This window comes from Prionailurus bengalensis, chromosome C2, assembly GCF_016509475.1.
Source record: "Prionailurus bengalensis isolate Pbe53 chromosome C2, Fcat_Pben_1.1_paternal_pri, whole genome shotgun sequence".
In the NCBI taxonomy this organism is placed as follows: Eukaryota; Metazoa; Chordata; class Mammalia; order Carnivora; family Felidae; genus Prionailurus; species Prionailurus bengalensis.
The window spans coordinates 33193535-33220350 of record NC_057350.1 but is presented as its reverse complement, the minus strand read 5'-3'; the positions used below and the strand labels follow the sequence as shown (position 1 = coordinate 33220350).

The 26816-nt window shown below is 38.3% G+C and overlaps 1 protein-coding gene across 5 annotated transcripts in view; it reads left to right on the top strand.

The window, feature by feature from the left end:
• Positions 1-1019: 1019 nt before the first annotated feature.
• The window catches only part of ROBO1 (roundabout guidance receptor 1), a 1145602-nt gene continuing 1119805 nt past the window's right edge, over positions 1020-26816 (top strand). For all 5 annotated transcript variants that reach the window (XM_043593873.1, XM_043593874.1, XM_043593878.1 and 2 more), the window contains exon 1: positions 1020-1197. The gene's annotated coding sequence lies outside the window, so the exon portion shown is untranslated. The remainder of the gene's footprint in view (positions 1198-26816) is intronic.

Here is a 26816-nt window from a genome sequence, read left to right as displayed (position 1 = left end):
CCACAAAATTAAAGGTATAGGGGAAACCATGCTCAAAGGCTTTAAGCTCACATGTAAAGACTGAGCTATTAATATTCTAACTTTTAAGGTAGATACCTTTAATGGGGAGGTGCTGAAATGTTTTTCCTCAATGTTGCAGTATTTCAAATCACCGGTCATCACAGGCCTGCCTCACTTTAAATCTTGTGTCTGTTTGCATTAGCATTGGGCTTGCTAAAAAAGATACTGTGAAAAGAAAATGTGGTAATTACTAGTAAGTGCTTGAAATCTTGCGACATTATCAACATCTTTTCGTTGACTTATATTTCCGTGTGAATATTCACAAATAAAATATTTCTGAATTTATTCTGTAAAATGATGCCCATGGCATTATCACTGATGCGTTTTCAGTACCGTTTAAAGACTATATCCCATGTTTTATAATCAGCACATTCATATTTTAGCTTCTACCCTTTTAATAAGTTATTTTATTTGGAATAGGCATGCATCTTCAGGAATAAAATTGTTATTTTAAATAAGTCAAGTGCAGAAGCATCTGACTCTATAAACACTTCCTGGATTTATATCCAAATAACGCATAATAGCAGAAAAGAGGCTTTTTCTGCCAAAAGTCTCTGTGAATTTTCCTCAGAAAATGTTCTTTTAAAACCCTTTGTATTTTCAAAGCCACTCTACACAGACAATTAAAAGCAAATATGAAATGATAGATCACATGACAGGAGTTTAAATGTGAGGGTCCCCCCCCCCTCGGTTAAACATCGCAGCAGGCATTACAATACCAGAGGTAACGAATCAATTAAATCCATTTTCCCCTCCGCGCCTCCAAAGCTGCGTGCGTAGTGTTGCTGTGTACTTTCGAGCCGGATGCAGTAGGACCCAGGGGCCTCCGCAGCCACCAATAGAAGCGCACACTTGGACCTATTTGCATGCTATGCCGTCTGCTCTGCGCATTAATAGTAATACAGATAACGGGTTTCAAAGAATTCTCTACTGAAGAAGGATTGGATTTTTCCAGGGTGCTGATACCGAGAAGAAACCTGACTTTACTCTCCCCCTAATTTCCCCACTCTCACATTAAAAAGTCCCAGGCAGCTTTTGCTCGCTTTAAACTCGGGAAGGTCTCCGTGCACGGCAAAGTTGGAGGGCTGCGCCTGCACCGCGGAGCAGCTAGATTTCTGAACAGAGTCTTATCGAAGGGTGAGTCTCCCGAATGATTGCAAAGGAAGTGACAGCCGGCTTTAGAATTGGCAAAAGGGACACACTCGGTTTTCCACCGGTGGTTGCTGGAGTGCAGAATGGGTGCGGACAGGACTGTGCAGTTTGTCCAGAAATTGTGACTGGTGCACTAGGGTATTTGGGGGGTGGAATCAAAAACCTTCAGGCTAAATCGGAAATTGCAGCCGAACGCTCGGGCGGGATTCAACAAGTTTCCCTGCAGGGGTGTGATGTTTGCTTTGCTTTGTTTTGTTGTTTTTCCTTGCAAGTTGTTCTGAGTGTCCGTTCCGGGTGGGCTATCCCTGCTTCACAAAGAAGTTTCGGGATTTGTGTCTGGTGTGTGTGGCTGGGTTACCCCTTGTTTGAGGAGGTTCTGTGCCGCATTTGGGCTTCCTGGGGACGCTCAGGGGAACTGCTTCCAAGGATGCGCGGAGCATCAGGGGCCTGCGGGGCTGGTGCTGGGCAACTTCCCCGCAGAATCTCGGTGTCTCTGAACGTACTGTGGTTATAAATGTGGACTGAGGCGCAGAAACCAGCAGCTCCAAGGCCACCTGGGCTTCCAAACTTTGAATGCATTCTCTAACAAAGATGAGAACGAGGGCTTGAAAATACGCGTTACTGGATGAATTCTGATGAACTCTTACTGATATGTAGGCAGTGAAGTCTTTCAGGACCTTCGTTTCCAACCTGCAGCTTTTGCCCGGACGTGTAGTACTGATCAGGAGAAGGGTGGCGGGTTACAGCTAAGACGGGGGGGACTTTATCTTGCGGGAGAGAGGAAGAGAGAGAGGATGGATGAATGAACAAGGTGCGTCCCATTTTTCACACACAAAAACCACACGCGTGGGACGTGCCAGGAAGCGCTCCAGTTGGTGGCGTTTAGCTGGAAAACGTATTGCAGGGAGGTCCAGACGCCTCTGCATTATTGATGAAGCGCTGTGCCCTTCTGGGGGCCCTTCTCGCTCCTTCTCCCTGCCCCCTCTTCCCCTCCGCGCTCCGCCTGCCCGGGGCTCGGGGTTGGCGCGGGCGCAGCGGCTCGCTCGACTCAGCCCCGCAGCGCTGCGGACACAAAGGGGAGAGGCGGGCAGAGCCCCGCGGGCGGGCGGAGCGGGGAGCGCGGCGTGGCAGTCCCTCTGCCGCAGCCCCTGCTGCGGCTCGGCGGAGGCTGCAGCGCTGCGGAGGCTGCTGGCGTCCCGCGGCCACGCGCCCCGAGATCCCCAGGGCCCCGCGCAGGAAGCGCACCCAGGGCCGCAGAGGTCCCAGGTTATGCCTTGAGGGGCCGCTGAGCGGCCGTCAGACAGTGGGGTGGGGAGACGGAACGCTGAGGCATCCGATTCTGGCCTTGGTTCAGAGCTGCTCCCGCCACCCAAAGACGCCTGGGGTGCACCCCAAAGGTCCTAGAGCACCTGCACTCCAAAGGGGAAGGAGACGCGGAGGAAAGAAGGGAAGCGCTGATGAGGCTGCAAGAGAATGGCAGCAAGTGATTTGGGGCAATTCTGGTCATCAGCCAGGCTTTTCTTGGCGCTTTAAAGTGGGCTGCTTTAGATGCGGCTTTTGAAATACGCTTCCATGGCCTCTTCGGTGGCTCCGAAGGGGCAGGCTTCCAGACGCAGGAGCTCACTGGAGACTCCTTCTATAGATGAAGGAAGGAGACTGCAGGGCAGGGACCTTCATTTCGCAGTGTCATTTAACCCTGACCTCAGCACCTCCCACCCTTTCACGCCCTCACCGGGGAGTGCCCTGACCTTGCTAACTCCTCTGGGTCATCTGCCTGTTTCTTTTTAAGTGATTTTATCAGGCTGTGTGTTACAAAGGCCTGTGAAGAAATGGTTTGTGTATTTCAAGTAGAGGTGGGGGACTGTGTAATTTGGAGGTGGATCAAATCCCCAGAGCATTTGGAGGAAGGGGCAGAGATAAAGGATTCTACGGAATGGCCCACAGGGGGTGTTGGCTGCTTGAAGGGGAACTTTCAGAGGAAATACACTTCTTTGAGCACATGTTGGGGTGGGGGAGGGCAATATCATTGCATTCTTTCCCCCACTTTCCATCTGTCCTCTGCATTATGGTTGTTTGGGAACTAGGGGTGTGATACTGAATAGAAAATACTTTGAGAATCTATCTGTTTATTAGGAGGCCAACTAGAAGTGTGGAAGCTAGGCTTTCAAGCCCAAACCTGTATGCTCCTCAGACGTATTATTTTGAGAGACTCAGTTTCCCACTCCAAGACCTACATCCCTTCTCTATTTTTTGAAAGCTTTTTTAAAGGCATGCAGCGTGTTGGTTTCATTAAAGGGGTTTATTAAAGGGTAAGTGGGTGTTCTGTCAACTCCTCCCTTTTCTTCCAAAGAAGGGGGGGAAAATACCTATCAAAACAACAGCAGCAACTGAGAACAAATACGGAGTTGTTCCGAGGACTTTTCTGTGTCTTAGTAATCTATCCTCCTCCCATGGAAGGGGAGGGTAAAGCTGAGGAGTGTATAAGGAGTGAGGATATTCACCTCATATCCTTAGCATGGATTTTGGACTTCCTTTAATCCTTCTCCACATATCTTCCTGCATGCGTCTTCCAATTTAGCCCTGTGTGATCTGCAGAATTGAAACACAGTGACACAGCTCCAGATCCCCCATGAAGGCTTGCTTCAGAAAATAGCTGTTAATCACATGGTTGCTGTGTTTTAGGGCATACTTCCTTTTCCTTCCCTTTTTTCCTTCCCCAGTACTTGAACAGTGTTACCATCTTCTAGGTTATATCTTGCAAATGGTTAGTGATTTCTAGTGGTATAGCAGTGTGCTGGGTATGGGAGGAGGGCAGAAACGGAACAGCTGCCCCTGGAGTCCCGTAGGTTTAAAGCTGGCTTTCTCTTACTCTGTTCTGCACAGAATAAAGGAAAATATCCTGATAGCTCCCCAAAGAGAATTATATTGGTCTGTATAATTGTTTTTATTTTAAGACATAATGGAATCAATTCAGTTACAAAATAACATTGGTCAGACATGAAAGGGAGCTATAGAGTTGCTTGCAATATTTGGAAACTATGTTGTAAGCTGTGAGATCTCACCTTTTGATGAGATCCATCTACACTTGATATATTAGGAGCTATTTTTTATTTAAACAAGGTTTACTATGTTACTTTCATTATGAAGGTAAATAACTCAAGACAGTGCAAGGATGTGAATTTTAAAAGAAAAAAAAACGGGGCAACAAAGCAAGCCTTTGGCAGCTTGATGAATGAGCAGGTGCAATGCACCATTTGAAATGTAACTTGAGGTGAGGTTCCATTCAATCCATGAAAGAATGAGTTCCTCCTTATCACCCAGAAAGCTCAACTGATGTATTTCTCTCTCTCTCTCATCTTTCTCTCATCTCTCTTTCTCTCTGTCTCTTTCTCTTTCAGATCTCTGAGTTCAGAAACATAATCACAACAACATATAATAGGCTAGAATTATTACCTGGTCACGTAATAATTTATCCTTGTAAACTTGCTGTTTGAGTGAGTAATATTATTGTTAATACATTCATATTTATATCTAAAATATATTAGTGCTATATGGACCAGCTGTTTCTCCTAATGCTATAGGAACTAGAGGTGCTACAAGAATTTCTGCCTTATCCAAGACCATATAAGAGGAAACTGTAGACACAATATTAGGCGTCTTACCTGCAATAGATATTTCATTCTATTTTCACATCATCCTTTTGAGGTAAGACTTTATTAGAGATTTGTTTATTTATTTATTTTTAAAAGTAGACTTCACACCAGTGCAGAGCCCAACATGGGGCTTGAACTCATGACACTGAGATCAAGACCTGAGCTGAGATCAGTATGCTTAACTGACCCAGCCATCCAGGCACCCCTAGAGATCTTTAATATATGAAAAAGCTGAAGCTCAGAGAAGTTAAGCAAAATATGCACAGCCCTTCAGCAAAAAGGGGAAGAACCACAATTGAAAACAAGTTCTTGCTCATGACAGAGTACATACTTTTCCAGTATACTGTGGAAATGTATTTTGCCCTCATATTTAAATAAGAAGTTTTATTTTTATTTTTTTTTTAATTTTAGCGCTTATTTATTTTTGAGAGAGAAGAAGGGTGGGGGCAGGGGCAGAGAGAGGGAGACGAAGGATCTGAAGCTCTCACAGTGCAGAGCCTGGTGAAGGGCTCAAACTCACAAACTGAAATTGTGACCTGAGCCGAAATCAAGAGTTGGCTGCTTAACTGACTGAGCCACCCAGGTGCTCTAGAAGTTTCAGTATTTTAAAATTTTGTTTCAGCGCTCACAATTGTTTAATCTCTTAAATGTCCTTTTCATGTCCAAACCATTCTTGGCACCTCCCCCAGACCAATCTTCGATGAACAGTGAGTTTCCAGGGGTGTCTTGGCCAGTGAAAAACTTCTTTAGTAAGAAAGCCCGCCTCTCACCACCACCCAACTGTATCATCATCTTTGGAAGTTAGAGAAGCAGCATGAAAATTAGGATCTTCATCATCCGAAATTTGCACTAATATGGTCAAAGAGTCTTGAAGAGTACATTAGGTCACTCTGAGAGACAAATTGTACACCCCCACCTTCACATTTCTGCACACATGGCTTCTCTGATCTGTAAGTTTCTCATCTTTACTTAGCCAAATCCTGCTCATTTGTTTAGAGTGGTTTATGGTCCTCCTCCAGCATGAGTTCGAACTATTCCAACCCTTATAGTTTTTAAATTTTTTTTTTCAACGTTTATTTATTTTTGGGACAGAGAGAGACAGAGCATGAACGGGGGAGGGGCAGAGAGAGAGGGAGACACAGAATCGGAAACAGGCTCCAGGCTCTCAGCCATCAGCCCAGAGCCCGACGCGGGGCTCGAACCCACGGACCGCGAGATCGTGACCTGGCTGAAGTCGGACGCTTAACCCACTGCGCCACCCAGGCGCCCCCAACCCTTATAGTTTTTATACACCTCTGAAATTTTCAATAAATTACAGTTTCTACCATTTAGTTTGGTCTTTATTTGGAGTTAGGAGGAGTGAGCTAACATTTCTGGAGCATTCACTCTATATCGTATCTTTTTACATAAATGATCTGCTCGATATAGTTTTCGATTTGTTCATTATGGTTCTGCATTTAGCCCTTATTGACGGCTCATGCTCTTCAGTCACCCCAGATGGTACGATGTATTTCTACAGTTTCAATAGTGAAATCCAAATTTTATATCTCTCGTCCCTGCATTTCTGCTGATCACCACACTTGTATTTGCAAAAATCTACCCGGTATGTCCACCTAGAGATGTATCGCAAAAATTTGAAAGGAAAATATAGTGAAAGAAATTATTCAAAGCCACATGTATCATTCCTCCTGCCATGATTGCTCTTCTGAGTCATAAGTAGTCCATCATGCATCCAGACAGAATCACGTAGGACATGTCCCTCTACCTCATCCACTACATTAAAGCTATGAATGAATATATACATATATATATAAATATATATATTCATATATGTTCATATGAAATTCGTACATATTCATATGAATATGTATATATATGTATGTGTGTATATATATGTATGTATGTGTGTGTATATATACATATATATGTATATGTATATGTATGTATATATGTATATGTATATATGTATATATATGTATACATGTGTATATATATGTATATGTGTATACATGTATATATGTATGTGTATATATGTATATGTATACATATGTATACATATATATGTATATATGTATGTATATGTATGTATATATATATACACACACACACACACACACACACACATATGGACATATAATGATGCTTTCATTTTTCTTGAACCTAGCCATTTTCTCCACAGACAGGCTTACCCCCAGTTCCTACCTTTTACCTCTTGGGATCAGCCTCCTATACATACAATCTCCATTTTTGCCCTACTTAAATCCACATGCATCATACCTGCAAAAGTCATCTTTCTAGAGCACAAATGATGAAGCCCAGGCTTTTTATCATGTCATTCAAGGTGCTTTAACATTTGGATTCAGAATTCCTGTCTTCAGTCTTAAGCTTTATCAGTTACTATGAAAATCTACTCACATTTTCTCAAATACTGAGGATATTTCATTTCTCTCTGCTTTTGTTTGTTAGAACTTCTTCTCATGATGGTTCTCAATTTCTTGATCCTTGAATGGTCTTCGTCAAAACAAAACAAGTGTGACCCGTCTGTGAAGACCTCCATGTTAAGTAAATAGATTTAAATATGTCTGTTTCTAATTATTTCTTAATAACATCTCTGAAATTCTATTGCATTTATTTATTCCATCTCTGAAATTCTATTGCATTTATTTATTCATTTTAATCAAGAGACTGAATTCCTTGAAGCATTATTTTCCAAACTTTGGCCATTGAACCAAGGAAACTTCTTAATCAAGAAAAATAACAAAAATACCACTCCCTGGACCTACCATCACATTTAATACATTAAAATATGTGGGGATGGCACTCTGGAATCCACATTTTAAGAAGCATTTCAGGTGTCCCTAGGCACAAGGACTTTCTCACAACAATTACTCCCTGTCTCAGCTTGGTCAATTTGGTGCTTAATTTCGAACTTTGGGGTAAGAGCCATCAGCATAGCTTTTTAGATCTCACTGAGAAGTACGGGCTTGTCTTCTTGGATTACTGTGCTTCAAAGAAACATTTGATCACAGAGTATAGGATGTTAGATCATGTGATGCATTTTCAGTGGAGCAAGAGGCTCCTGCATCAGAAAGGCATACTTGTCAAGGGCAGAGTTTGAATAATCACCTAAAAAGACGACCTGTAGACTTAACATGCTACTGTGCAGAGGATTTGGAACTTTCCTGACTCTGACTTTGTAATATTATGATTTGTTCACTTGGCAAAAATGGAGAAAATAGGGAAACAAATGTCTGTAAATTACCACCCAGATTAACAAAGTTTAAGCCATCTGTGCACAGATTACATCTCCTTCCAAGAGGTAACTTGTATTTTAAATTTGTTATTTTAACTCCTGATGTTACCATATATATGTACACCCCTCAATCATATACAGCAGTGTATTAAGTGAGTATATGATTTACATAAATTGTTAACATAGTATGTGCATTCTCAGGAATATCTACTTCTGTGATTTATTCAAGTCAGTGCAGGAAAACTTCATTTATTTTCCTTGCTGTGTAGTATTCCATTGTATAAATCTACCACAATTAGGCATTTCAAATTTCTCTTAATAACAGTGTAGCAATGATTTTTTTTTATGTGTGTGTGGATGCATCACTGGGAACATATCCAGTACTTTTTAAGGTATATGCCTAGGAGTGAAATTGTGTGATTCTGTGGACTTCCCTTATCTCCTTTTTTCAGATACTGCCCAAATCCCACACAGTACTTGCAGCATTTACAGTTTCCAAGCACATTCACAAGAGCTACTGTTCTATCTATCCTTGTCAACATTTAATACTGTCAGTTTTTTAATTTTACCAATTGAATGTTTTTAATTTTTCTTTTCTGATTTTATGTGCCATGAATATCTTTTCATTGAGAATTCAGGTTTCCTGTACTGTCAATTGCTTAAAAATATATTTCACCTAGTTTTTTTTAATGAGACATTTACCTTTTTTCTTATAGATTTATAGAAATTCTTTATATACCCTATATCCTAACTCATTTTGGTATATACATTGATAGATTTTCCCTAGGCTGCATCTTCTTATCTTTCCTATTTTGTTTTAGTGTTTCTTATTTTTTTAAGTATATTTGATTCCTTAAAAGTTGTAAAACTTTTTTATACAAGGTTTTCTCTTTTTCATGTCTTGTTTTAGAAACCATTCCTCATGGTGAATTCATAAAATATTCTCATGTATATTTTAAGTTTTTATATTTTGCTTTTCATATTCAGTTCTTTGATCTACCTAGAACTGATTTTAGTGTTCATGTGCTGAGAAATATGATTGTCACATATAAATATTCCATACATGTTTGGATTGCTTTTTTGCCTCTAAGGCTACTTGGCATCTGCCCTCATTTGAAACACATTTTTCTGGTCATTGTCTGCCAGGTTGGGATGTGGACCATTATCTCACTGAACCATCACAATGTTAATGAACCAGAGTGAAAAGCATTAATTAAGATTTCAACCCCAATAGGTTTATATTCAGTTAGAATTAAAGAGCAGTGCTTTTTATGACAAACTGTATAATCTCTTTAAATGGTTTGTGAATTGTTCATGCGTAATGAGTCCTTTAGCCATGCCTAGCAGAATTTACTTCAGTTGAAATTCTTTACAGAGAATATTAATGAATATCCCAGAGACACACTTTCCTTATTTATAAGACTCGAGCAAAGTAGATCAAAGGAAGAATCATCACTCACTCTAAGAATGAAGCATGACTGACCACTTGACAGGTGAATTATAACCCAGAGGAGGAACAACATTTTAGCACAACAACCAGTAGCTTCTGATCAACGCATATCCCTCAAATAAGCACTCCAAAACGTTAATACAATTGCAAAAAGGTTAGAAAGAAAATTACTGCACTGCACTGTTCATATTATATTACATTTTATCCTGGAAAGCCACTTCACCTGTTTATATATAGTCGTGGACAGTTTCTGTAAAAATTTGCTTTTTATTATATAGTGAACAACAAACAAGCATGGTTGGCATAAGCCAAGTCTTGGATTATTTAAATATTGGGTATTAATTTAGAAGAGTTTAAGAATGGTCTGGTTTGGCAAATGAAAGTATCTTTTATTTTTCTCCCAATATTTTATTTAAATTCAAGTTAGTTAACATATAGTGTAGCATTAGTTTCAGGAGTAGGTTTTAGTGGATTCATCACTTACATATAACAAACACGCAGTGCTCATCCCGACAAGTGGCCTCCTTAATGCCCATCACCCATTTAGCCTGACCGCCACCCACCTCCCCTCTAGCAACCCTCTCAGTTTGTTCTCTAGAGTTAAGAATCTTTTATGATTTGCCTCCCTCTCTGTTTTTGCCGTATTTTATTTTTCCTTCCCTTCCCCTATGTTCATCTGTTTTGTTTCTTACATTCTACATATGAGTGAAATGATATGGTATTTGTCTTTTTCTGACTTATTTCGCTTAGCATAATACACTCTAGTTCCATCCGTGTTGTTGCTACAGTTCATTCTTTTCTTTTAATTTTTTAAAAATGTTTGTTTATTTTTGAGAGAGAGAGATAGAGTACAAGCAGGGGAGGGGCAGGAGAGAGGGAGACACAGAATCCAATGCAGACTCCAGGCTCCGAGCTGTCAGGACAGAACCCGACGCGGGACTTGAACTCACGAACTGAGAGATCATGACCCAAGCCAAAGCCAGACACCCAACGGACTGAGCCACCCAGGCACCCCTGGAGTTCATTCTTTTTGATGGCTGAGTAATATCCCATTATATATATATATATATATATATATATATATATATATGTGTGTGTGTGTGTGTGTGTGTGTGTATACACCACATCTTCTTTATCCATTCATCAGTCGATGGACATTTAGGCTCTTTCCATAATTTGGCTGTTTTTGGTAATTCTGCTAGAAACATTGGGGTGCATGTGCCCCTTCTCATCAGTATTTTTGTATCCTTTGGATAAATACTTAGTAGTGGGGTTGTAGGGTAGTTCTGTTTTTAACTTTTTAAGGAAGCTCCATTCAAATGAAAGAATCTTCTATTTATAATCTTTTCTGGAACAAAAAAGTAAAAATTTTGAAGAAAAACCTCTGTACCAAATACAAATGACACCCAGGCCTTTAATTCCAATTCCTTACAATTAATGCTTTTTGTTATAACTTGGATCAAGGAAAGGAACGATCTTAAAAAAGGACAAACTCCCTGTGTACCTTTTCTTGCCCACTCCTTTTACTGTCACTTTATTTGCTTTCCAGCCAGAATTTTTCAGCACACTGACCTTCACACTCAGATTTTGGCCTGCTGCTCTAACTTCTTTCCATTTTCTCTCACTTCTCTCTTAGACATAGTGTCTCTTTCATGATACCACACACCTCACCATCCCTCAACAACCACTTTGTTTCCAACTAATTTCCTTTTTTGTTCTGTCTTAAAATATCGTCCTCCTTCTCTCTCTAGTGAAGTCATATTCATCCTTCAAGATCTAAATTGTTACCTCATTTTTGAGGCATTTCCTAATTTTCCCTCTAGAAGCACATCTCTCTTCCATTTGTGTTTTAGTAGAACTTAGCACTCAGTCAGTGTTAATGACCAGCTTAACTGGTGATGATGATGAATAATTTCTCAGTGTATCTGTCTAAACCTGCGATCACAGTATCATTGAATATATTCCCTATGCTGTGTCTTTTAATCTTGTGACATATTCAGTTTAAATGGTCACATTTTATATAGGCAATAGCCACATTCGGCTGATGGCTAACACATTGGATCGAGCAGATATAGAATAGTCCATTGTCTCAGAAACTTATGTTAGACAGTGTTGGGAGGAATAAACTCATGGTAACATTTGGAACAAATGAATGAATGAATGAATGAATGAATGAATGAAGGAGACACAAATAGTCTTTGATTTTCAATGGACAGCTGTCACTGAATTGCATTATAGATCATGATCGTGTTGGTGAAGATAATTTTGCAACCTTATGGATTTTAGCATTTTGTGGAAAGAAACAGATGATCTCAGCCTGGCCAAGAAGGTAATGACACTATGAAGCACCAAAGAAACCAAAGGGAGAGTTAAATTTATTCTTTGATGATTTCCTTACATACTTACTCAAAACTTATTTGCCTGAGATAGCAGTACAAGAAACACCATCTTTTAAGACACAGGCATAGAGGGGTGCCTGGGTGGCTCAGTCAGTTAAGTGTCTGACTTCAGCTCAGGTCATGATCTTGCAGTTTGCGAGTTCGAGCCCTGCTTTGGGCTCTGTGCTGATAGATCAGAGCCTGGATCCTGCTTCGGATTCTGTGTCTCCCTCTCTCTCTGCCCCTCCCCTGCTCCTGCTCTGTCTTTCTCTGTCTCAAAAATAAATAAAACATTAAAAAAATTTAAAAAAGTGGGAGAGAGCCAAAGCATAAGAGACTCTTAAAAACTGAGAACAAACTGAGGGTTGATGGGGGGTGGGGGGGAGGGGAGGGTGGGTGATGGGTATTGAGGAGGGCACCTTTTGGGATGAGCACTGGGTGTTGTATGGAAACCAATTTGGCAATAAATTTAAAAAAATAAAATAAATAAATTTCAAAAAAAATTGAAAAAAAAAGGACACAGACATAGAAGAAAAAGGATTGAGCCAGTTTTAACAAGTCCATCTCTTGAAATTTATGTTCCTTCGCATGTGGAGGTAAATCCACTCTCTCTTTATCAAATATCCAATATAGTTTTATGTTAATGCCCACTAATATGGGTGTTATAAAAACAATTAGAGAATACCAAGTGTTGGTGAGGTGTGGAAAAATTGGAACCACTGTGCACTGATGGTGGAAATATACAGGGGTGCAGCGCTGAGGAAAATGGTGTGGTGGTTCCTCAAAAAGTTAGAAACAAAAAAGTTAGAAAAGTTCAACCAAATTGTCATATGATCCAACAATTCTGCTTCTAGGTGTACGCTCTAAAAAACTGAAAGCGGAGACTGGAATAGATACTTTTTTCTTCCACGTTCATAGAAGCATTATTCACAATTGCTAAAGTTAGAAACAACCCAAATGTCCATCAATGGATAAAATAATAAGCAAAATATCGTTATACCTACAATTATTATTCAGCCTTAGAAAGGAAATTCTGATACATGTACAACATGGATCAAACTTGAAAACATCGTAAGTGACGTAATTGTCATACGTCAAACAAAAAAGGATTAATACTGTATGATTCTACTTATATGAGGTGCCTAGAATAGTCAAATTCAGATGGACAATAAGTAGAATGGAGGTTAACAAGGCTGAGGGGAGCAGGTAATGGGGGTTATTATTTAGTGAGTGTACACTTTTAGTTGAGGATGTTTTAAGAGATCTGGAAATGGTTACTAGTGATGGTTACACAACAACGTGAATACACTTAACGTCACTAGATTGTGCACTTTTAAAAGCTTAAAATAATAAATGTTATGTCATACATAGTTTACCACATAAAAATTATTTTGACAAATATTTATTAAGCCTGTTTTTGGTTGTGTACCCTCACCCCTTAGAAAAAAAGATTTATCAGGGGCATGTGGGTGGCACAGTCGGTTACGCATCTGACTTCGGCCCAGGTCATGATCCCACAGTTTGTGGGTTCGAGACCAGCATTGGGCTCTGTGATGGCAGTTCAGAGCTTGAAGCCTGCTTCTGATTCTGTGTCTCCCTCTCTCTCTGCCCCCTACCCTCACCCCTGCCCTGCTGGTGCTCTCTCTCTCTCTCAAAAATAAATAAACATTAAAAAATTAAAAGAAAAAGATTTATCATTCCAATGTGGCTTCTCAGTGTCCTTTAAATGTTAATTTTCAACACAACACAGTAGAATAGTCTCTCTGCCTGTTAATATTAAGAGAAAGGTAATGAGCCAAAAGAGGTTTCATGGAAAACAAACATAAATATAATGCATCTGCTCTATGGGATGTACTATATTCAACAAACACATTCAATGAAGAAAAAAACAACACCTTAGCAATGAGTATTGTGCTTCTGATTAAGACAGCTGGTGAGGTGGCTGGAGGTTTTGGAAGGAAATGACTGTATAACTGGATGCAGTGAGGTAGTTGAAAGCCCCCAGGAGGACTTGGTGTTGGGGTGATACAAAGTGGCAAGAAGGCAATAAGGTGGCCTCAGCCACCTGCACATGCAGACTGCTAGATGAAAGAGTTACGTGATCAAATGGGATTACTCTGTGACACAAATGTATGCGGGTATTGTGAATTGCAGATTATGGAGCATCTGCTCCTTTGCTGACTCCTTGGGGGGCAGGATCTGTACAAGGAAGGGTCTTTGTATGGACGGTGAGAACACTGATTGCTCTTGGTGCTGCCAATAAAGAAGCAACAGTCTCATCTGCCCCCTTTCATGTGTTCTTTCCTTAGTGTAATGACTCACCTTCTGATATAATATTGCTTTAACCCACCCTTCTATTGCCATTAAATTCTCTGGGTAAGTACAGTTTGGAGTTTTAGGATGAACTCTTTTTCATGGACGATGATCTGGCATGCTTAAAAAGTGCCCTGAAATTTACCACCCTTTGTACAGCACACAAAAAATAAGGATTTTCATGTATCATGCAAAGGGCATGAGCTGTGGATTATTTTTCCAGGAAGGTAGAACACTGGGCTGACTCTGTCATGCTCTTTTCCTGGATGCTGTTGATTACAGGTGTTTTTCCATCAAATTAAGTCAAGCTTAGTAAGCTTGAGAGCATGGAAAGAAGATCCTGATTTTATTAGCGTATTAGAATAGTATTCCCACACTACAGGTTAATCAATCAGTTTCATTCAGACCATTGTGAGATAATTTGAAAGCATAAAAACTATATTAAAGTGATATTAGAAAATGAGAGCTTGGACAGAGGTAGGGAAAATATCAAGAATGAATCAGTTTGGACTTTTTTTGAGAACTGTAGCTGTAGCTAACATACTAGTGAATATATTCTTTATTTTGCCTTAGTTGCTAGTGCCAAAGCAGCAAAGACATTGGAGTCATAGTTCTTTAATTTTCTTCTTCCATACTGCTCCAACCTTTCTCATTTACTGCCTTCTTTACTTATTTTTTAAGCTATTTATTTATTTACTTATTTGAGAAAAAGAGAGAGAAAGAGAGAGAGAGAGAGAGAACAGGGGAGGGATGGAGAGAGAGGGAGGGAGGGAATCCCAAACAGGCTCTGCGCTAACAGCACAGGGCAGGGCTTGATCTCATAAACCTCAAGGTCATGATCTGAGATGAAATCAGAGAGTTAGACATTTACCCAACTAAGCCACCCAGGAGCCCCCTTCTTTACTTATTTTTTGTAATTGTTTCCACTTGAGGAAAAAAAAATCTTTCAAAGGTTTCACAATTGTTCAAGTTATCCTCTGCTTTCCTCTGAAAAATTAAATTTCTTGGAATAGGATCTTTCTCTAGCCTTCCCTTGGCTGTCTCTAATTCTTCACCCCTCATCCAATTGTGGATTTGTGCAGCCCTGATCTGATCGCGTTTAGATCCTATAGATTTAGTGTTTGCCAAATCAATGGCCAAACTTCTGACTTCATTCTACCTCATATTTTTTTTTTACGAAATATGAAATTTACTGAATAAATTTCAAGACACCATTCTCTTCTAGACCTCCTTCATCCATTTCCCTTTTCTGCTTCTGGCCGTGCTGCTTCCTTTTCTTCCACCAGTCTCTTAAATGTTGCCTATTTCCAGGTTCTGCCCATAGAACTTGCCTTTTTGTGTTCTGCACAATCTACCTCCGTGATTTCCTTCACTCCCCAACTTCAAACTTATGTAGTGGAGAATAAGATGATGCTGTATGAATTATAATAATGACAATACTGATAAATGATGATATTTATAGAGCAACCTAAGAAGCACCTTTATACTTTTCTTGCATGCAATCCTGCAAATCAATGAGGAGGCCATATCACCAGGGTCTTGCAGGTGAGGAATTCATGGCTTTCATGTGCATGGTTTCCTGGCTAACTGGCAATTTTGTTCCTCCATGGCAGACGTTCTTAGCTTGGCTCCACATTAGAATCACCTGCAGAGTTTTGATTTTATTTTTGTTTTTGTTTCTCTTTAGGTTTTTTTTCAAATCCCATTGCCCTGCATCCCAAATTACTTACATCAGAATCTTGGGGTTTGTGAAACAGGCATTGAGTTTTTAAAAAGTGATTTAGGGAGTGCCTGGGTGGCTCAGTCTGTTGAGCATCAGACTCTTGGTTTCAGTGCAGGTCATGATCTCACGGGTTCATGGGATCAAGCCCCGTATTGGGCTCTGCATGCTGGTAGTGTGGAGCCTGCTTGGGACTTTTTCTCTGCCTTCCTCCCTCTCTCTCTCATAAATAAACTTTAAAAAATAAAAAAAAAAAATTAAAAAAAGTGATTTTGATGATTCTAAAGGGCAGCAATAGTGAGAACCACTGCTTTATGGTAAATATTTTGATGATATTCAAATGTATGGCTCTGGCACAAATCTGAATTCCGAGATTTACACTTATATTGCCCAGGGTTTACCGCATCTCCTCATTTGTCTGTCCTCATTCTCACTCTACTGCAGGACTTCTCATATTCCAAATGAACTCCCCATCATCTGATCACCACCCAAATAATTGTTCTTTAGATCTTCAGTATTATTCACCTCTTCCCACCTCATACTGCCCTAGGTCTTTTTTTTTTTTTTTTCAAGTTTATCTATTTTGAGAGTGAATGGGGGGAGGGGCAGAGAGTAAGGGAGAGGGAGAGAGAATCCCAAGCAGGCTCTATGCTGTCAGCACAGAGCCTGACTTGTGGATGGAACTCATGAACCGTGAGATCATGACCTGAGCTGAAATCAAGAGTTGGATGCTTAACTGACTGAGCCACCCAGGCGCCCCTAGGTCTTTTGAGTGAAATCGGTGGAGCTGCCTCTCGCATTGGGATTTCTCTCCTTATATTTGGGAATGGCTAATTTTTTAAAATTGTGTTAGAAATATCTTTCCAATTCTCCCTCTTGTTTTCATTACCTCTGTAAGTAAAGTTACTTAGGCTCTTCTCATCCATGTGGAATTTTGTATTGGACTCCTTATTTGTTTTCCATAACTTTTAGTCTCTCCTTGATTAATTTTTCCTTATTTAATGCTCTCAGTGTTACCTTTCTAATATGCCAATCAGTTGTGCCATTCTTTGATTAAAAACTTTTGTACATTGCCTATATAATACAGTGTAAGCAACTTAATGAAATTTATAACCCCTTTCACCATCTGGACACACCTCTCTCCCTCCTCTTCCCTTTGACCAGAATACCCTCACTTCTAAAGCCCTTTCTATGCTCTCATGGCATCTTTACTTTGACTTTTTAAAAAGAGACATGCCACAATTACCAAACACCTGTTTTCCTCATTAGCTTGCCAGGAGGAAAAGATGGGTATCTGTATTTCAGCGTTTCCGCAGTTGGTAAGAGTGCTTTGTGTAGAGGAGTTATTCAAAAGACATGTGTTGAATGTATATGTGAAGGGCTGTAGGTTGTATGACACATCTCTGTCATTTCACACAGTTTTCTCTCTGAATGGAATCACAAAATGCTCTCTGTCTCTTTTTAACCTGGTAAACTCATCTTAATGTGACATATATGTATATATGATAATTTCTGGACTTCACCAGACAGAAATAATAGCTTTCTCCTTTTTGGCATTACAATGTATTATTCCTACGACTCTAAAAGGAGTTATCTCAAATAGCTCTGCATCATCTTGTTTCCCATCTAAACTAAGAACACTGAAGAACTCTGTGTGTGTGTGTGTGTGTGTGTGTGTGTGTGTGTGTGTGTGTGTTTTAAGTAGGCTTCATGCTTAGCATGGAGCCCAGTGCAGGGCTCGAATTCTTGACACTGAGATGATCAAGACTTGAGTTGAGATCAAGAGGTGGATGTTTAACCGAGCGAGTCACCCAGGCGTACTTGTCAGCTCTGCACATATGATAGTGCTTTGCACACAGTTGAAACTTAAATTCATACCTTTGATGAATGGATGGCTGTTTTTATGTATTATTGAGTGTATTCAAGGACTCCAGCTAGTGGTATTCCAGCTGCTATGTTTTAATGGTTAGATTATGCACCTTTCTTGTAGGAAAAAGAAATGGAAAAATATAATGGTATCTAAAATTCTGTGACCATTCATTAATGATCCTCTGAGTAAGAAAAATTATTTAATTTGTTATCTGAATAATCAGACTTTCACTGCTTTGAAAAGCCTGTGTCCATATTATTATAGACAAAAATTACAAGATAATTGAAGTGTGACCACTACCCTTAAATACTTTTTTAAAAAGTCTCCGGCTTCCTTAGTGAGAGGCAAATGATCTTTATTCTTCATTTATGCCTTTAATAGTGTGTAATAGTCCATTTACACACCTTAGGGTTCTGTACCTTATATATTTGGTTTAATGGCCCAAACTGAATATCTTCAGTTTTGCCATCTCACCATAGATCATACATGTAGCTTTTTGCTCTTCTGCCTGTTAGTTTTCTACATAATAGCACTTAGCTAAATTATCAAACACACATTAGGGATTTTAACTGTTGAGTTTTACTCTAATATCATTCTTTCACTTTGATGGAGTTGTATTGAAAAACTGAATTTTAATATTTCTATTAGTTAACACATTGAGATTGCAGTGCTAATGCATATCTTTGCATTTAATAGTGAATTGTAATAATATAATAACTCAATTATCATTTATTTGAGAATGAAAGACAATGTGAATAACCAATAGTCTATAAAGTTGATATGTAATTGAAGAGGATTAGTGACCAACTCAGTTTCCCCTTGTGCATGGAGGTATAAGATACTGAATAAATTCAGGAAAAATATGAAATTATTAATATTTAATAGCAAGAGAAATTTTTACATGATTCACAGAATTCTAACACTAGCACACTAGTGTGGGCTTAACCATATTTTATTGACTCTTCCTCTTATGCCTGAAGAGTAAGACGATCCCTAAACTTGTGTTCTCTGCTCACGCTCTCAGCCATTGTTTCCTAGTAGAAAGAATAATACATCCCCAAGCTACTGCTCAACAAATTTAGTCTACGTACCTACATGGGAGAACTCGTTAAAAACAACAAAAAAAATCATTTTTCTGGTGAACTTTAGAACAACTAAGTACTTTGCAAAGTGAATTGTTTTAGTCATAATAATTTTTGATATGGCACACAATTTTTTTTTCTTATTGCCTACATGTTATTATAGCCCTACTACCTAAAAAATTAAGATTATTTGAGAAAACAGAAAAGATCTGGAAAAAAAAATGTAGGGCTTTGCCATTTGGTACCATATCTATTATTTCTAAATAAAACTTTGGAATAAAACCAATTAAATTTAAACAACATGGTTTAAACATGCATGCAAATCCATGCTAATAATATAATTCCACATGTAAAGACTATAAATGTTCTATAATCAATCTCTTTAATCTGCTATGAAGATAATAGAATTGTGCTTTTTATGCTATATAATTGAGATTTATTTTTCCAAATATTTGTAACAGTGTGTCACAAGTTTCCTTATTGTTCACTACTGCCTCATAAACTCTGAATCTGAATATCCAGAACAGCATTTTGTTAAGTGTATAACTCACTATCAGACAACTAGTCGTTTCTTAAATTCATTTTAATTTAATCTGCAGATCTATTTAAATTTCTACTACTATGTTATTTGAAATAATTTATATATATATGTAAAACCCACAAAATTGTTTTCAAAATGGAAAGTATCAATATTCTTGAATCCAACAAAATCTGCAATAGAATAATTTTAATGGTTATTGAACAGCTTTTTATGACCAGAAACTCGGGTAATAAAATGAAAGAAAATATGAGGACAATTTTGCTAACTATAGTATCCATAGTTTTACATATTCATGTATTTACTTATGCTGACAACTTCAGATTCTTTTCTTACTGTTTATCTTTAATAGTGCTGATTTTTCCTGGCTTCAATTTTTGTCCCTTTATTTGCCGGTAGGGCTCTCCACTCACTGGTAATTTTTTTTTTTCCTGAAGCCCACTACATCTTTGTCCTGCACATTTCTCAAATATTAGTCCCATCTGACATTTACTCATTATGACCACTCTCAGTTTTTTGGGGGGGTATCTTTTGGGTTGTGAGGTGACTAAATAAATAGAATGTTCTATCTCAGAGGAACTATGATTTCTGATTTTATGGTGTCTCTTATTAAGCAAGATAAATTTGGCCCAAGACATTCTGTCATAATGTATGTACCACATTTTGTACTTTCTTTTCAGTTTTAGCTCCCTGAGATTTCTGCTTCCTCAATTTCTTTCTTCTGTTACATATTGTTCCTTTTGTTTAGAAGTGTAATGTTTACATATAGACAAATCATATAGTTCTTTCTACAGAAAACATGTTCCAGTTTTTCTAGGCTCATTAATGTAGAGTACATTTTATTTTATTTTGTTTTATAGTTTATTTTGAGACAGGGAGAAAAAGCGTGAGTGGAGGAAGGGCAGAGAGGGAGAGCGGGGTGGTGGAGAGAGAGAATCTCAAGCATTGTTAGTAAAGAGCCTGACAAGAGGCTCAAACCCATGAACCACGAGATAATGACCTAATCCTAAGTCAGATACTTAACCTGAGCTGAAGTCGGACGCTTAACTGACAAGAGCCATCCAGGCGCCCCCGTAGAGTGTTTCTTAAATCTGTATCGCATATATACACATATACACACATACAGAATCCCTTTATTTCCAGTTTTAAATTCTGTGTAGGAGTCCCAGTATCCTATATAAGTCCAGATAATCAAACATATTTCCAAAATAAATAAAAATAAAGGACTGAATGTTCTAGGATTCCTGCACATTGTATCCCTAGATCATATTTTCCCTATCAAACATCCAAATCTAGAAATAGGTCTGCAAGTGAGATAGACTCGTGTTTTAAAAAAATAAAATCCAATTTGTAGAATGAGAGTTCATATTCCCTACTTAGAACTATATGATTTAGGGGCTGGAGTGCTCCTTTATATAAGGAAAATAATATTGATATATATAACTTAGAAATTAAATGACAATTACATCCAGCTTCCTTATTTAGGAGAATATAACTGATGGACTGAACTACTACTCTGCCTACAGAAAATAATTTTGAAGTAATACATACATTAGAAATTAAATAATTTATACTGGGATTCAATATATTCATCAACCAAGTCTTATGCAAATATAAGCTTTCACTGCAATACTTACAATTATTTATTGAAATTACTACTTTAGGATATATTTATTCTTAAATGTTGGATTCCATTGTAGATTCGATGATGGTGTGAGCTGTTTTGTGGAATAAAGAATGCAAATTAAAAAAAAATATATTAGGTGTAATATCCCAGAATGTTAGAGGAGGTAGAGAATCTGGAGTATATTCCTAATCCTATTACTTTGTAAGTGCGAAACCAGAGGCCCAGAAGTGAAAAGTGACATCAAAAGAGGAAAATTGAGGTAGAAATTTAGATAATATAAATAAAAATGCTTACTATAAATTGAAATGATGCTTGTTTTGAAAATATTTTCTAAAAACATGTTTTAGAAGAAGATGCTGGAAAAACTCCATGTTAGAATATAGACTAAACATTTATGGCTTAAGTCGTAAAACAGTAGTGACAAGGATTTTCTGAATAGGATGCTTGTATCACAAGCATGCATGTCTTTCAGTAAGTGATCTTAAATAGCAGCCTGTTTGTTTCTTTTTAAAAATTCATGTGGATGATTCTAATCTCTGATCTCCAAAATTTTGGTGTTTTTAAGGATTAAGGAAAACATGCTAATCACATCTATGCTATACAGAAACGTACCTTTTCCTTTCCGGATGGATGTATGAAAAGAATAGGTTTGAAAACTTTTCCATAAAGTAAGTGTGTCTATGCTAAGTCCTGAAGAGGATGAATCCAACTAAATATCCCACTGTTTTTAGAAGTAGGGGGAGATTATACAGATTGATTTAATTATTTATTTTCTTTTTTACACTTTGCTAGAAAGTTCCAAATCATATTTTTGTATGCTGTTGCCAGTGCATAAAAGGAAACCTGATAGCAGTTTACAGTATTGTACCCTTATGTGAAATAGAGCTTAATGAAGAACATATAATTATATGAGGAAAACCATGGAATCACAGTCAGGAGCGTTTTTAAGAAGAAAAAAAAAAGTAGCTATGGATGAAGAAAAAAAGAATAAACTGGCTTGATGTTATATCAGTTAAGTCCTTAATGGACTGATTTATTTCTTTCTAACTGTAATGCTACTCTAATTAACTAAACTTTAGTAATATGTTCCAGAAACTAGAACTCCCATGATATTTGTTGAACCATTGCTATCTGTTTTGTGTAAACATTTTTACATGGTTACTTTATTTAATCCTTTTCTAGGCTTGTAGAATTGGTAGTATTATATTTACTTTTGAAATATAAAGAAACAAAAGCTTAAAGGCACAATCTTTAAGAAACAAAGGCAGACCTTGCCCCTCCCTCTCTCTGGGTCCAAATTCTCTATGCCATACTGCCTTGTATTGCTTCCGTTCTGTTGAACGTGAATGAGTCTTCTTATAGATTGCTCTGATACATTTGACAGTCTGCGAAAATTGTTACAAGAACTGAGGAATCACATTAGTTTCATTGGCTTGTTTAAAAACAAAAACAAAACAAAACAAAACAAAAACCCAAAACAGCAAGAACTGGATTTTTTTCCAGAGTTGATAACTGCTAATAATGTACATTAGCAACTTAAGATTCGAAATTTCCCTTTTTTGGAAAACTCCTTATAAGTGTTATTCTATTCAGGTGTTCTATCTCATAGAACCAGTGCTGTGATTGAAGAATTTGTTCTCAGCTAGAATATTCCGGGGTAGAGCAGGGGCAACCAAACGACATGGCAATAAGCCGTATCTCTGTGACTGACTGGTTGGAATTGGAATAATGGATGTAAGCTGTTCTCTGAATGCTGCAGGAGCACTTTTTATCCCTCCAAACTGTAAGGACACTTAACTAGCACCCTCCTGGCTGAAATAGAAGGTTTGAATAGGAATAATCATTGGGTACAATTTATATCTTGGATTATAGAAATGTGGGCATTTAAGGCATTTGTCCTGGAAGATAAAAAATTTACACACACACACACACACACACACACACACACACACACACACACACATATATGTTCCAGAAACTAGAAACTGGAAATATGTGTGTGTGTGTGTGTATGTGTATATATGTGTGTACATATATATTTTTCACCATTTGAAAAGTTAGTAGGAGATTTAAAATGTAACAATTGTATAATTTTTTTTTAATGTTTATTTATTTTTGAGACAGAGAGAGACAGAGCATGAACAGGGGAGGGGCAGAGAGAGAGGGAGACACAGAATCTGAAGCAGGCTCCAGGCTCTGAGCGGTCAGCACAGAGCCCGACGCGGGGCTCGAACTCACGGACCGTGAGATCATGACCTGAGCCGAAGTCGGCCGCTTAACCCACCAAGCCACCCAGGCGCCCCAATTGTATAAATTTTTAATAAAGCGCCCCTTGCTAGTGTTTTTTTTCTCCATATGTAACTTATTTTATTATGGTAGTGGAGAGTTTTCCTTGACAACAGGATTTATTTCTTATCAGTCTTTGAATACACAGCACCTCACACAGATATCTGCTCTTAAGTAAATATTTTGTATATTATTTAGTTAAGCAAACACCACTCAGATGCCATTAGATAGTAGCAATGAAATGAAAGTCTACCTCAGGAAGAGAAAGTTACTTTTTATAAGATGTTTGCTGAAAACATGAAACAAACAAAAAAAAGACACAAGAGATTTTGAATACTGGGGACTATCTTCTTGGCTTTGTTTGTCCCTTAAAACATCATTGCCCAACTAAAGTTACTTGGTCCTCTTAAGCGTTAGTCTCCAAACCCAGTAGTGTCTAAATGCTTTTTCCATCACCAGAGCTTGGAGTAGAAAGCATTTACCAAGCACATTTGCCTTTGAAGGAAGTCCCCATAAATACAACCGCTAATGTTGCAGTAATAATTAGAGAAGGAAATCCAGCAAAGGAATCATAGAAATAGCTTCTAAATTCTGCAGCAAGCATAGAGAACTTGTTCACTGGCTAATTTATTTTATTTTTAAAATTTTATTATTTATTTATTTACTTACTTACTTGTTTATTTATTTATTTGCTTATTTATTTGCTAGGGAACTAAGTCTGAGCTATGGTAACAGGAAGCATTTGGTCTGGTTTGGGACAGAAGCTGAAAAAAAAATCTGGTGAGGGGATCCTGGGTGGCTTATAGTCAGTTAAGCATCTGATTTCGGCTCAGGTCATGATCTTGTGGTTCGTGAGTTCAAGCCCCACATCAGGCTCTGTGCTGACAGCTCAGAGCCTGGAGCCTGCTTCAGATCCTCTATGTCACCCTTTTTCACACAAATAAGTAAACATTAAAAAATTTTGTGAAAAAAATTCTGATGAGAAACAGAGTTAAATAGACTTAATAAATATAATTAAATAGAAGGTCTGGATAGAGAAGTATCAGGAGAAACACACCTCTATAGTAGTATCCTACTTAAAGTGTTTTTACCAGTACTATAGTGAAGTGGGTCTGAAAATAAACACCAGAACTCCAAATGGCTCACGGGTGGCTGGGGAAAAGGACTTAGCCAAGATGAGTTGTCCATGTGTCAAAGGATCTGTTATCTTCCGGCAGGTAGCCCAAACTCTTCACGTGTTCCAAAGAACAGCAAGACAGTGAGCCTGAGTACACAGTGTTCCAGGTTCACTTGTAAAGTTTGCTAAGTTTTTTTTTTGTTTTGTTTTGTTTTGTTTTTTCGCCAAACCAAATCACATTGCAACACCAATTCAAAATTTGTTGAAACAAACTCCACCCTTTAAAAAAAATTTTTTTTTCAACGTTTATTTATTTTTGGGACAGAGAGAGACACAGCATGAACGGGGGAGGGGCAGAGAGAGAGGGAGACACAGAATCGGAAACAGGCTCCAGGCTCTGAGCCATCAGCCCAGAGCCTGACGCCGGGCTCGAACCCACGGGCCATGAGATCGTGACCTGGCTGAAGTCGGACGCTTAACCTACTATGCCACCCAGGCGCCCCAAACTCCACCCTTTTTAAAAAATGATTGTTTATTTTTGAAAAAGAAAGTGTGAGCAGGGGTCGGGGGGAGGGGGAGGCAGTGGGTCAGAGAGAGAGGGAGACACAGAATCCCAAGCGGGATCCAGGCTCTGAGCTGTCAGCACAGAGCCCGACGTGGGACTCGAACCCACAAACCACAAGATCACAACCTGAGCCGTAGTCAGATGCTTAACCAACTGAGCCACCCAGGCACCCCAAAACAGACTCCACTTCTTAATTAGAGAATCTGTACTATCTCATTGGAAGGGTGTGGATTTAAGGAAGGGGGTAATTTGCAACCATTTTTATAATCTACCACATAGTCCTTTGGTACCTAGCTAGAAATTATTTGTATACTTTTATAAATATTAATATAGTAAGTCTTGTGATGTACAAAATGTCAGTTGGTAGAGTGAACATAATTTTAACTTCTGTGCATAAAAAAATAAATGTTCGGGGCGCCTGGGTGGCGCAGTCGGTTAAGCGTCCGACTTCAGCCAGGTCACGATCTCGCCGTCTGTGAGTTCGAGCCCCGCGTCGGGCTCTGGGATGATGGCTCAGAGCCTGGAGCCTGTTTCCGACTCTGTGTCTCCCTCTCTCTCTGCCCCTCCCCCGTTCATGCTCTGTCTCTCTCTGTCCCAAAAATAAATAAACGTTGAAAAAAAAAATTAAAAAAAAAAATAAATGTTCTCCATGCAAATATTCTACAATGTTTTGCAGTAAAAATTAAAAATTAAGAACATTAACAGATGAAATGCACTGACATTTATTTAATAGCTTCCTAAATGCAATATCACTTACTTATAGACATGTTTGTGTACATGATATAAAATTTGAAAATGCACCAGGGTATGAAATTATATATATATATATGTATTCATATATATGTGTATATATATGTATTTCATATATATATGAAATACATATATATTACATATATATATTACATATATATGTATTACATATATATATGAAATACATATATATGTACACATATATATAATATATATTACATATATGTATTTCATATATATATGAATACATATATATGTACACACATATATATAATATATATATTCTTCTTATAAAACAGTGTGATAAAGAGGAGATATTATCAGGTTTGAAAGAGTGCCTTAAATAGATATAGTAGGATCTCCTGAAGTGCATTCAGTTTTAAAATTGGTACACGAGGCACCTGGGTGGCTCAGTCGGTTAAGTGTCCGACTTTGGCTCAGGTCATGATTCCTCGGTCTGTGGGTTTGAGCCCTGAGTTGGGCTCTGTGCTGGCAGCTCAGGGCCTGGAGCCTGCTTCGGAATCTGTGTCTCCTTCTCTTTCTGCCTCTCCCCCGTTCATGCTCTCTGTCTCTCAAAAATAAATAAACATTAAAAAAATTAAAAAAAAATACAAAATAAAATTGGCACCATGTACTAATTTTATGTCAAAATTAAAACTTAGAACTTTGGCTTGTCATAGAGTAATAATACGAATGATATGAGATTTTCAGCATGAAATTGGTCTTAGAATTGTTGATGTTATCATTCTAAACTGGATCATTTCCCCCTCCCGCAATACATGAAGGTAACTTAAACCTCAAAGAGTGATCTAAAAACTTGAAGCCATTAAAATCAAGTGGCTATCATAATATTCCTGATTCGGTTGTTGGTACATTGCTTTAGCAGAGTGTCCCAGGAAAATTATTCACAGATGGAAAGCTGTGAGCCTCCTATTCGTAGAAACAGTTGACTGTGTGGTACTCTGTCTCTAGTGCCGCAAAGAATGACTGGCCTTAAGTATA